This window comes from Triticum dicoccoides, chromosome 6B, assembly GCF_002162155.2.
Source record: "Triticum dicoccoides isolate Atlit2015 ecotype Zavitan chromosome 6B, WEW_v2.0, whole genome shotgun sequence".
NCBI classification, from domain to species: domain Eukaryota; kingdom Viridiplantae; phylum Streptophyta; class Magnoliopsida; order Poales; family Poaceae; genus Triticum; species Triticum dicoccoides.
In genome coordinates this window covers 568657152-568666555 of record NC_041391.1, presented here as the reverse complement: position 1 = coordinate 568666555, position 9404 = coordinate 568657152, and positions in this window count along the sequence as shown.

The following is a 9404-nucleotide window of genomic DNA, read 5'->3' as shown; positions in this document are numbered from 1 at the left end:
CCTGGAACATCACATATGGTCCATGACGTTCAAAACGTCTTTGAAGTCCCGATTCTAAGCCGTTAAGCATGGTGCACTAAACTATCAAGTAGTCATCATGTTGAGCTAGCCAAACGTTCATAACATCTGCATCTGCTCCTGCAATAGGTCTGTCACCTAGTGGTACATTAAGGACATAATTCTTCTGTGCAGCAATGAGGATAAACCTCAGATCACGGATCCAATCCGCATCATTGCTACCAACATCTTTCAACACAATTTTCTCTAGGAACATATCAAAATAAACATATGAAAGCAACAATGCAAGCTATTGATCTACAATATAATTTGCAAAATTCTACCAGGACTAAGTTCATGATAAATTTAAGTTCAATTAATCATATTACTTAAGAACTCCCACTTAGATAGACATCCCTCTAATCCTCTAAGTGATTACGTGATCCATATCAACTACACCATGTCCGATCGTCACGTGAGATGGAGTAGTTCCAACAGTGAACATCAATATGTTGATCATATCTACTATATGATTCACGCTCGACCTTTCGGTCTCCGTGTTCCGAGGCCATATCTGTTATATGCTAGGCTCGTCAAGTTTAACCTGAGTATTCCGCGTGCGCAACTGTTTTGCACCCGTTGTATTTGAACGTAGAGCCTATCACACCCGATCATCACGTGGTGTCTCAGCACGAAGAACTTTCGCAACGGTGCATACTCAGGGAGAACACTTCTTGATAATTAGTGAGAGATCATCTTAAAATGCTACCGTCAAACTAAACAAAATAAGATGTATAAAAGATAAACATCACATGCAATCAATATAAGTGATATGATATGGCCATCATCATCTTGTGCTTGTGATCTCCATCTCCAAAGTACTGTCATGATCTCTATCGTTACCGGCACGACACCATGATCTTCATCATCTTGATCTATATCAATGTGTCGTCACATGGTCGTCTCGCCAACTATTGCTCTTGCAACTATTGCTATCGTATAGCGATAAAGTAAAGCAATTATTTGGCACTTGCATCTTATGCAACAAAGAGACAACCATAGGGCTTCTGCCAGTTGCCGATAACTTCAACAAAATATGATCATCTCATACAACAACTTTATATCTCATCACGTCTTGACCATATCACATCACAACATGCCCTGCAAAAACAAGTTAGATGTCCTCTACTTTGTTGTTGCAAATTTTACGTGGCTGCTACGGGCTGAGCAAGAACCGTTCTTACCTACGCATCAAAACCACAATGATAGTTCGTCAAGTTAGTGTTGTTTTAACCTTCTCAAGGACCGGGGCGTAGCCACACTCGGTTCAACTAAAGTTGGAGAAACAGACACCCGCTAGTCACCTGTGTGCGAAGCACGGCGGTAAAACCAGTCTCACATAAGTGTACGCGTAATGTCGGTCCGGGCCGCTTCATCCAACAATACCGCTGAACCAAAGTATGACATGCTGGTAAGCAGTATGACTTGTATCGCCCACAACTCACTTGTGTTCTACTCGTACAAATAACATCAACGCATAAAACCTAGGCTCTGATGCCACTGTTGGGGAACGTAGTAATTTCAAAAATTTCCTACGCACACGCAAGATCATGGTGATGCATAGCAACGAGAGGGCAGAGTGTAATCTACATACCCTTGTAGACCGAAAGCGGAAGCGTTAGCACAACGCGGTTGATGTAGTCGTACGTCTTCACGGCCCGACCGATCAAGCACCGAAACTACGACACCTCCGAGTTCTAGCACACGTTCAGCTCGATGACGTCCCTCGAACTCCGATCCAGCCGAGTGTCGAGGGAGAGTTCCGTCAGCACGACGGCGTGGTGACGATCTTGATGTTCTACTGTTGTAGGGCTTCGCCTAAGCACCGCTACAATATTATCGAGGAGGACTATGGTGGAGTGGGGCACCGCACACGGCTAATAGATCTCAAAGATCAATTGTTGTTGTGTCTTTGGGGTGCCCCCCAGCCCCCATATATATAGGAGCAAGGGGGGAGGCGGCCGGCCTATGGAGGAGGCGCACCAAGGGGGGAGTCCTACTCCCACCGGGAGTAGGACTCCTCCTTTCCTTGTTGGAGAAGGAAAGAGGAGGAGTAGGACTCCTCCTTTCCTTGTTGGAGAAGGAAAGAGGAGGAGAGGGAGAAGGAAAAGTGGGCTGCCCCCCTTGTCCAATTCAGACCAGAGGGGGGGCGCATGCCTCCTTCCTTTTGGCCTCTCTCCTCTATTCCGTATGGCCCAATAAGGCCCATATACTCCCCGGCGAATTCCCGTAACTCTTCGGTACTCCGAAAAATACCCGAATCACTCGGAATCTTTCCGAAGTCCGAATATAGTCGTTCAATATATCGATCTTTACGTCTCGACCATTTCGAGACTCCTCGTTATGTCCCCGATCTCATCCGGGACTCCGAACTCCTTCGGTACATCAAAACTCATAAACTCATAATATAACTGTCATCGAAACCTTAAGCGTGCGGACCCTACGGGTTTGAGAACAATGTAGACATGACCTAGTACTATTCTCGGTCAATAACCAATAGCGGAACCTGGATGCTCATATTGGCTCCTACATATTCTGCGAAGATCTTTATCGGTCAAACCGCATAACAACATACGTTGTTCCCTTTGTCATCGGTATGTTACTTGCCTGAGATTCGATCGTCGGTATCTCAATACCTAGTTCAATCTCATTACCGGCAAGTCTCTTTACTCGTTCTGTAATACATCATCCCACAACTAACTCATTAGTTGCAATGCTTGCAAGGCTTAAGTGATGTGCATTACCGAGAGGGCCCAGAGATACCTCTCCGACAATCGGAGTGACAAAACCTAATCTCGAAATACGCCAACCCAACATGTACCTTTGGAGACACCTGTAGTACTCCTTTATAATCACCCAGTTACGTTGTGACGTTTGGTAGCACCCAAAGTGTTCCTCCGGTAAACGGGAGTTGCATAATCTCATAGTTATAGGAACATGTATAAGTCATGAAGAAAGCAATAGCAACATACTAAACGATCAAGTTCTAAGCTAACGGAATGGGTCAAGTCAATCACATCATTCTCCTAATGATGTGATCCCGTTAATCAAATGACAACTCATTTGTCCATGGCTAAGAAACATAACCATCTTTGATAAACGAGCTAGTCAAGTAGAGGCATACTAGTGACACTATGTTTGTCTATGTATTTTCACATGTATTATGTTTCCGGTTAATACAATTCTGGCATGAATAATAAACATTTATCATGATATAAGGAAATAAATAATAACTTTATTATTGCCTCTAGGGCATATTTCCTTCAATTCTTTGGGCCGTGCATGACGAAAAAACCATGGTAGAAGTGAGGGCGAGGAAAATATCGGGGAGTTCCCGGTTACGGTGGGTGGTCGGGGGCTGAGTGATGCACGCTTCCCTCATACACGTACGCGCGTGGGTGCGAGGCATTGGGCTCTAACTGAACCCGAGCGAGGCGTCGCCTAACTGAACCCGACCGATTGCACTGCAGGCTACGCGTTACTGAACCCGAGCGATCGATCGATGGCTGTTAACTGAACCCAATCAAGCAATTCCTTCGCTACTGCTGCTAACTGAAGCCGATCGATGCTGCCTCTGGATGAACAGTGAGTGTTGTTGGGGGGGGGTTGGATGAATAGTTCCCGGTGGGGTTGGATGAACAGGACCCCGTGCTGTTGCCACTGGATGAACATGACCCCGATCGATCGAGCCGGTTGGGTGTGGATGAACAGGACCCCGTGGAGGGACGGTTGAACAGTAGCTGATGGAGGGCTGGTTGAACAGTAGCCGGTGGAGGGCTGGATGAACAGTAGCCGTGGAGGGGTGGTTGAACAGGACCCCGTGGAGAGGGCTGGTTGAATAGTAGTCGGTGGAGGAGCGGTGGAGGCTAGATGAACAGGAGCCCGTGGATGAATAGTCGCAGGTGGAGGCTGGAGGAGGTCGACGATGGATGAACAGTAGCCTGTGGAGGCTGGAGGAGGTCGACGGTGGAGATGATCAGTATCCCATGGAGTCCCATTTTGCGGTACGCCACACCCCTCCTGATAAAGGGGACCCCTATTTCGACCGTAGCGCTCCAACACAAGTCTGTTTCCTCCGTTTTGTGGTACGTCACACCCCTCCCAATCAACAAGACCCCGTTTCGACCGTAGGAGGTCCAACAGAAGTCCGTTTCCTCCATTTTGCGGTATGCCAGACCCCTCCCAATGAACAGGATCCCGTTTCGACCGTGGCCAGTCGAACACAAGGCCGTTTCCTCCGTTCTGCGGTACACCAGGCCTCGTTTCCATCGGCTATTCCGTCCAAGCCCTCCCAATGAACACAACGACGCATTCCATTCCAACCCTGCCGGTTGGCTTCCCATGAACACGATGATGACGCAGTTTCTCCGTCTCGACCCAGCCATGTACACAAGCCCTGGCTGTACGTATGCACGAGTAGGCGTTCGAGACCCTGCCCGTATGTACGTACGTGGCCGTATTTACTTTCTTGCACCCTGGCCGCTGTACGTACGTGTACATGCTACATGCGCACCTCTACTACGACACGTGTGCGCCTCTACTACGACACGTGCGCGCCTCTACATCGACCAGTATGTACGTACATGTTCGCGACCAGAATGACAATGCTATGTACACTTCGACCAGGTGGGTCCTGACTGTCAGGTACTTCCTTGCGTGCGAAGTGTAGCTGGTGGGTCCCAGCAGTCAGGGGGTGAATCCTTTTTTTTGCCCGTAATATGGACGCACTTCCTTGTGTGCGAAGATGTAGCTGGTGGGTCCCAGCAGTCAGGGGGAGAAAACATTATTTTTTAGGGTAAAAAGGATGCAGTTGCATGCATGCGTCCATGGGCGTGGTGCGTCCCCATTGTCAGCCTCTCACGTACAGTCATCTTCCGGTGACACTCGTTTGTTGACCACGTTGACCACACCGTGCTAGTGCACCAAGGCCGGTGGACGACGGCGAGGCCCCAGACTGGAATGACCCGGAGATGGGGAAGACACGGCAGTGGAGTCGAAGATGGAGAGGAGTGGGAAACTTGACTGGTTTGGTGCGCGGCAGCACTGCCGCCCACGGGAGTCAGGAGCAAGAACAGAGGTTGAAGAAGGAGCACGGTTGTTCGATTAACATCCAACGGTCCAGCTGCTAGAATCATTTGTTGATTAAGTTGACAAAGCCCTGCGTACACGTCTACTTAGTAGGCCCACAAGTCAGCCACCAAATTGGCCGGGTCCCAGCTGTCATCGGAGAGGAATAATTTTTTTGCATAACAAGGAGGCACTTCCTTCCGTGCAAAGATACAGCCGGTGGGTCCAAGATGTCAGGGGGAGGAAACAGCTTAATAAGGAGGAACTTTCCTTGCATGCGACCATGGACCTCGTGGGTCCTAGCCGCCAGGCTCTCACGTACAGTCCTCTTCCAATGACTCTCGTTTGTTGACCACGCCGCGCCAAGTGCAACAAGGCGGTGGACGACGGCGAGGCCCCAGACCGGAACGACCCAGAGATGGGGAAGACGCGACAGTGGAGTTGCAGACGGAGAGGAATGGGAAACTTGACTGGTTCGGTTGTGGGGTGGGCCTACACTCGACAGAGAATAACAGGAGGTGCGGAGTGGAGGGATGGCCTGACCATCGGCGGGGTAGCATTTTGCTGTGTGGCGCGCAAAACAACACCGTTGGACGCCGAAGGCTGGAGCAGGCAGTCTCGGTAGCGCTGGGAGAAGAAGAAGAGAGATTGAAGAAGAATCCCGACCATTGGACGTAAATCCAACGCCTTGCTTAGGCTTCGACCTACTGGCCCACATGTCAGCCAGTCCATTTGTTTTTAGTCCATTTGGTGGGCTGGTTGAAACAATGATGTATCATCTATGCATCACGTTTATATATATGGTAGAATTAAAGCCCATTTGCATTTTTCTCAAAATCCTGGACTTGCTGGGCTGGGTGAAAATATCATGTTGGGCTAGACAGAGAAATGTTATAAAAACATAAACACATGATTGCACGTCTATTACTGCATTGGCCAGTAAAATCTTTGCAAGCTTATGTACGCAATCACTAGGAGTTAATTTGCCAAGTTATATATAAACAATTATTACTATTATTTTGTAAGAAATTTCAATTTACGAAATAAAATATCATTTTAATTTGATGAGTTAATAGGATGTGGGTATTATTATATTCTAGGCTAGACGTGGGACAGTTGAGTTGGTTCTTGGGAAAAGTACTGGGAGAAAACTCAGATTACATCAAAAAAGAAAGTGGAAGAAAATTCAGATTTAGGATTAATGAAAACGAAAAATAAAGGAAGTGGGAAGGTCTATAAAATGGTTGGACGAACGACAGGTTTAACGGAACCTTATGTTGTTTCTATTATATATATATATGTAATAAAATAAGATACATACACACACACACACTATTATAGAAGGGAAAACATAGGTTCAGTTTTGCATTATTATAGAAAAATAGAACTGAGCTATGCGTCGTCTTGAAAAAACAAACATAACTTGGGCTGCTGATGTTATAGACAAGCTAGGTTGGGAGGCCCAGAGGCCGTTTGATCCAAAAAACGTTGAAACATGTCATGGCCCATGTTAAACAACAAAACCTAGGTCATGGACCTGGTGGGCCCGGGACTGTCAGCCTATCAATGAACATTTGTCTCATGATTCCTCTTGTTTTGCTGACCATGTTGGGAACGACAGACGGCGACGCCGTGGCGCGAGCACCAAGGCAGAGGACGAAGTCGAGAGCATGGAACGGACGAACCGGAGCGGGGGAAGATGCAGGCGGAGGGGAGTATGAAGGTTGACTTGTTCGGGTGCAGGGTGGGTCGGTGGAGCTGCCGCCGCCGCTCAATGTGTGGGAGTAGAGGGATGGCCTAGCCAACTCCATAGGTTATGATGGCCAGCCGCTGTATAGGAAGAGGACGAAAGATTGAACAAAATAAAGAAATACAAATGGATAGGTGGTTGGTCCCATATGTCTGTGTACGAGACCTGCTGGGTCCATCGGAGAAGGGGAATATGTCGGGAGGAAGGAGATTCAAAGCACGACAACCAAGTGAACTAGTTTTTTTAAACGGACGAGTAAACTAGTTACATACATAAGCAAATAGCCACTAAAAAAGCAAATAGGTTAATTGGTTCTTAGAAGAAATATTTCGGACCAAACAAATAATTACGACACATAGGCTAATGCATGAAACACTCAGATGATAAAGGTGCTTAAACAGATAAAGTACAACATCCAGACCTTCCTGGCACGCTTGATCATGATGCTGCGGCTATCCGTATACTCGTCGGTTATGGGAAGCAGACACACCCTCATGTACAAGATCCACCTGTACATGTCGTAGCATGCGTATGCGTCCTTGGCCGTGTAGGTTATGTAGGCTAGATTCAGAGGTACCTCCCATGTGTTCAGGTCCTTGGTATTGTTGTCTTCTTTCATGTTGGCGTAGCAGGGGTTGATGATGGTCTCGGCGAGGTCAACACGGAGTCCTTCTCCTGACCATTGCCGATGATCTTGTATTGCTTCTGAATGTCGACAAGCTTGTTGCACCAGATGGCCGAATCGTCACATTCTTCCTTCGCTCCACTGTAGCGAAGGTGCAGTCGGCGCTGCCGATGAAACAGGCGAATGCTCCAGAACCTCTGATAGCCCTACAACGGTGGTAGACAAGAACCTCGTCCCACACGCATACCTGGGCGACCGCGATCCGCTGGTCCCTGTCAGGAGACAAATGGATGGGCACAAGGTCTAGTCCTACGACCTTGTGCTTTCTCATCCTGTAGGTACCACTTGAACTCGGCGAGGCAAAGCTTTACCGAGTCCGGATCGTTGGTGTACATCACATTCAACCTGGTGCAGCCATGGGACTGAACGAAGAACTCAAAGATGAACTCCTTGCTGAAGTCCATATCCAGCAGGCTCACCCCTCGGATCGCCATTGGAGTCTCTTCAAGTGAACGAGTGAGTAGGCACCAGCAGCAGTTCGTTTTTCAGCTCTTGGGGAACTGTATTCAACAGTAAACTGAGTGTGTATAGGCGACAACAGTTACTACCCCTCCCTTGCCCGCTGCACGCCCGGCAGAATATGCACCCTCGACGCATTCAAACGCCTCCATTAAGAAACCTATTCCGTCCACACATGTCGGTTCACGAGCGGGTCTGTATTGGTACTGTAATAACAAGTGTTAGTGGTCACTTTACTTAAATTTAATTAGCTTTAATTAAAATGTATTCTTAAAACAAGCAATGCATTGGCTCGTTCGATCAGTGCCACAGGATCAACATGCACAAAATTAGAATTATTATTCTCAGGACGCACATGATCATCACATTTGCCGCACTTTCACACAGACAATACTACCAAGTTTGAACAGTTTGTTATGGTTGCTGTCCTCTGCATCATCATGACGTGTTTCCCAGCTTGCAAGATTCAGAACCATCAAATAAGATTCAAATAATAAGTAAAAAAAGATGCCTACACATCTCATTGATTCCCAGCTTCCAAGATTCAGAACCAACAAATAAGATTCAAATAATAAGTACAACAAAGATGCCTACACATCCCATTGATTCCCAGCTTGCAAGATTCAGAACCAACCCATTAGAGCCTTTTGATAAAGTGAATATCAGGATTAAATCCATCTTGGCTAGCCGTGTCATACAACCCAAGAACTTGGTGAATGCTCTTGACCATCACAACATCTGTAGTAGAGTATTCCTGTTTGCACAGACAAGAAAGAGCATGGATTTAGGACTCTAGCAGCCGTAGAGATGGTTCTACAAACATTGGCCTTTTCTTTTGGCCACCAATTCTATCTATGTTCCTAATGCGTCAATATTTGACGCATCCCTTGAAATTACTATAATAGTGGCACTAGTTGAAGCAAACTTTATTTCCAAAACAAGAAAATATTGTGATAGAATAGCTTTATTTAAAAAATACAACATTGGCACAACATGACAAAGCACAATCATGTTGATAAAGGACAATACTGACCGGTGTGAGGGGCCCTATGCCGCCACGACTCGATAACCTGCAACTCCACTCGGATGAGGTCAACCTCCAGCTCCATGATTCAATTCATGCACCTTTTTCTGTAGTTCACCTGAAATGAAGCAAAGATTGCATCATTCAGCTAGTAAGAAGTACTTGCTCTCGTGAGCTGGCAGGTTCTTCTTTAGTAGTTGCACTAAAATTGAGCAACATTAAGGTTGGTTGTCCTGCTCATGTAAGGTGCAACTATAATTTGCTTATCCTTTTGTGCAGTTCCACTAAAATAAAGTGCCATTGTGGTGACAGTGACGACTCATCTTGCAAAGGCTAATAAAATGTTGCACGAGATTACCAAC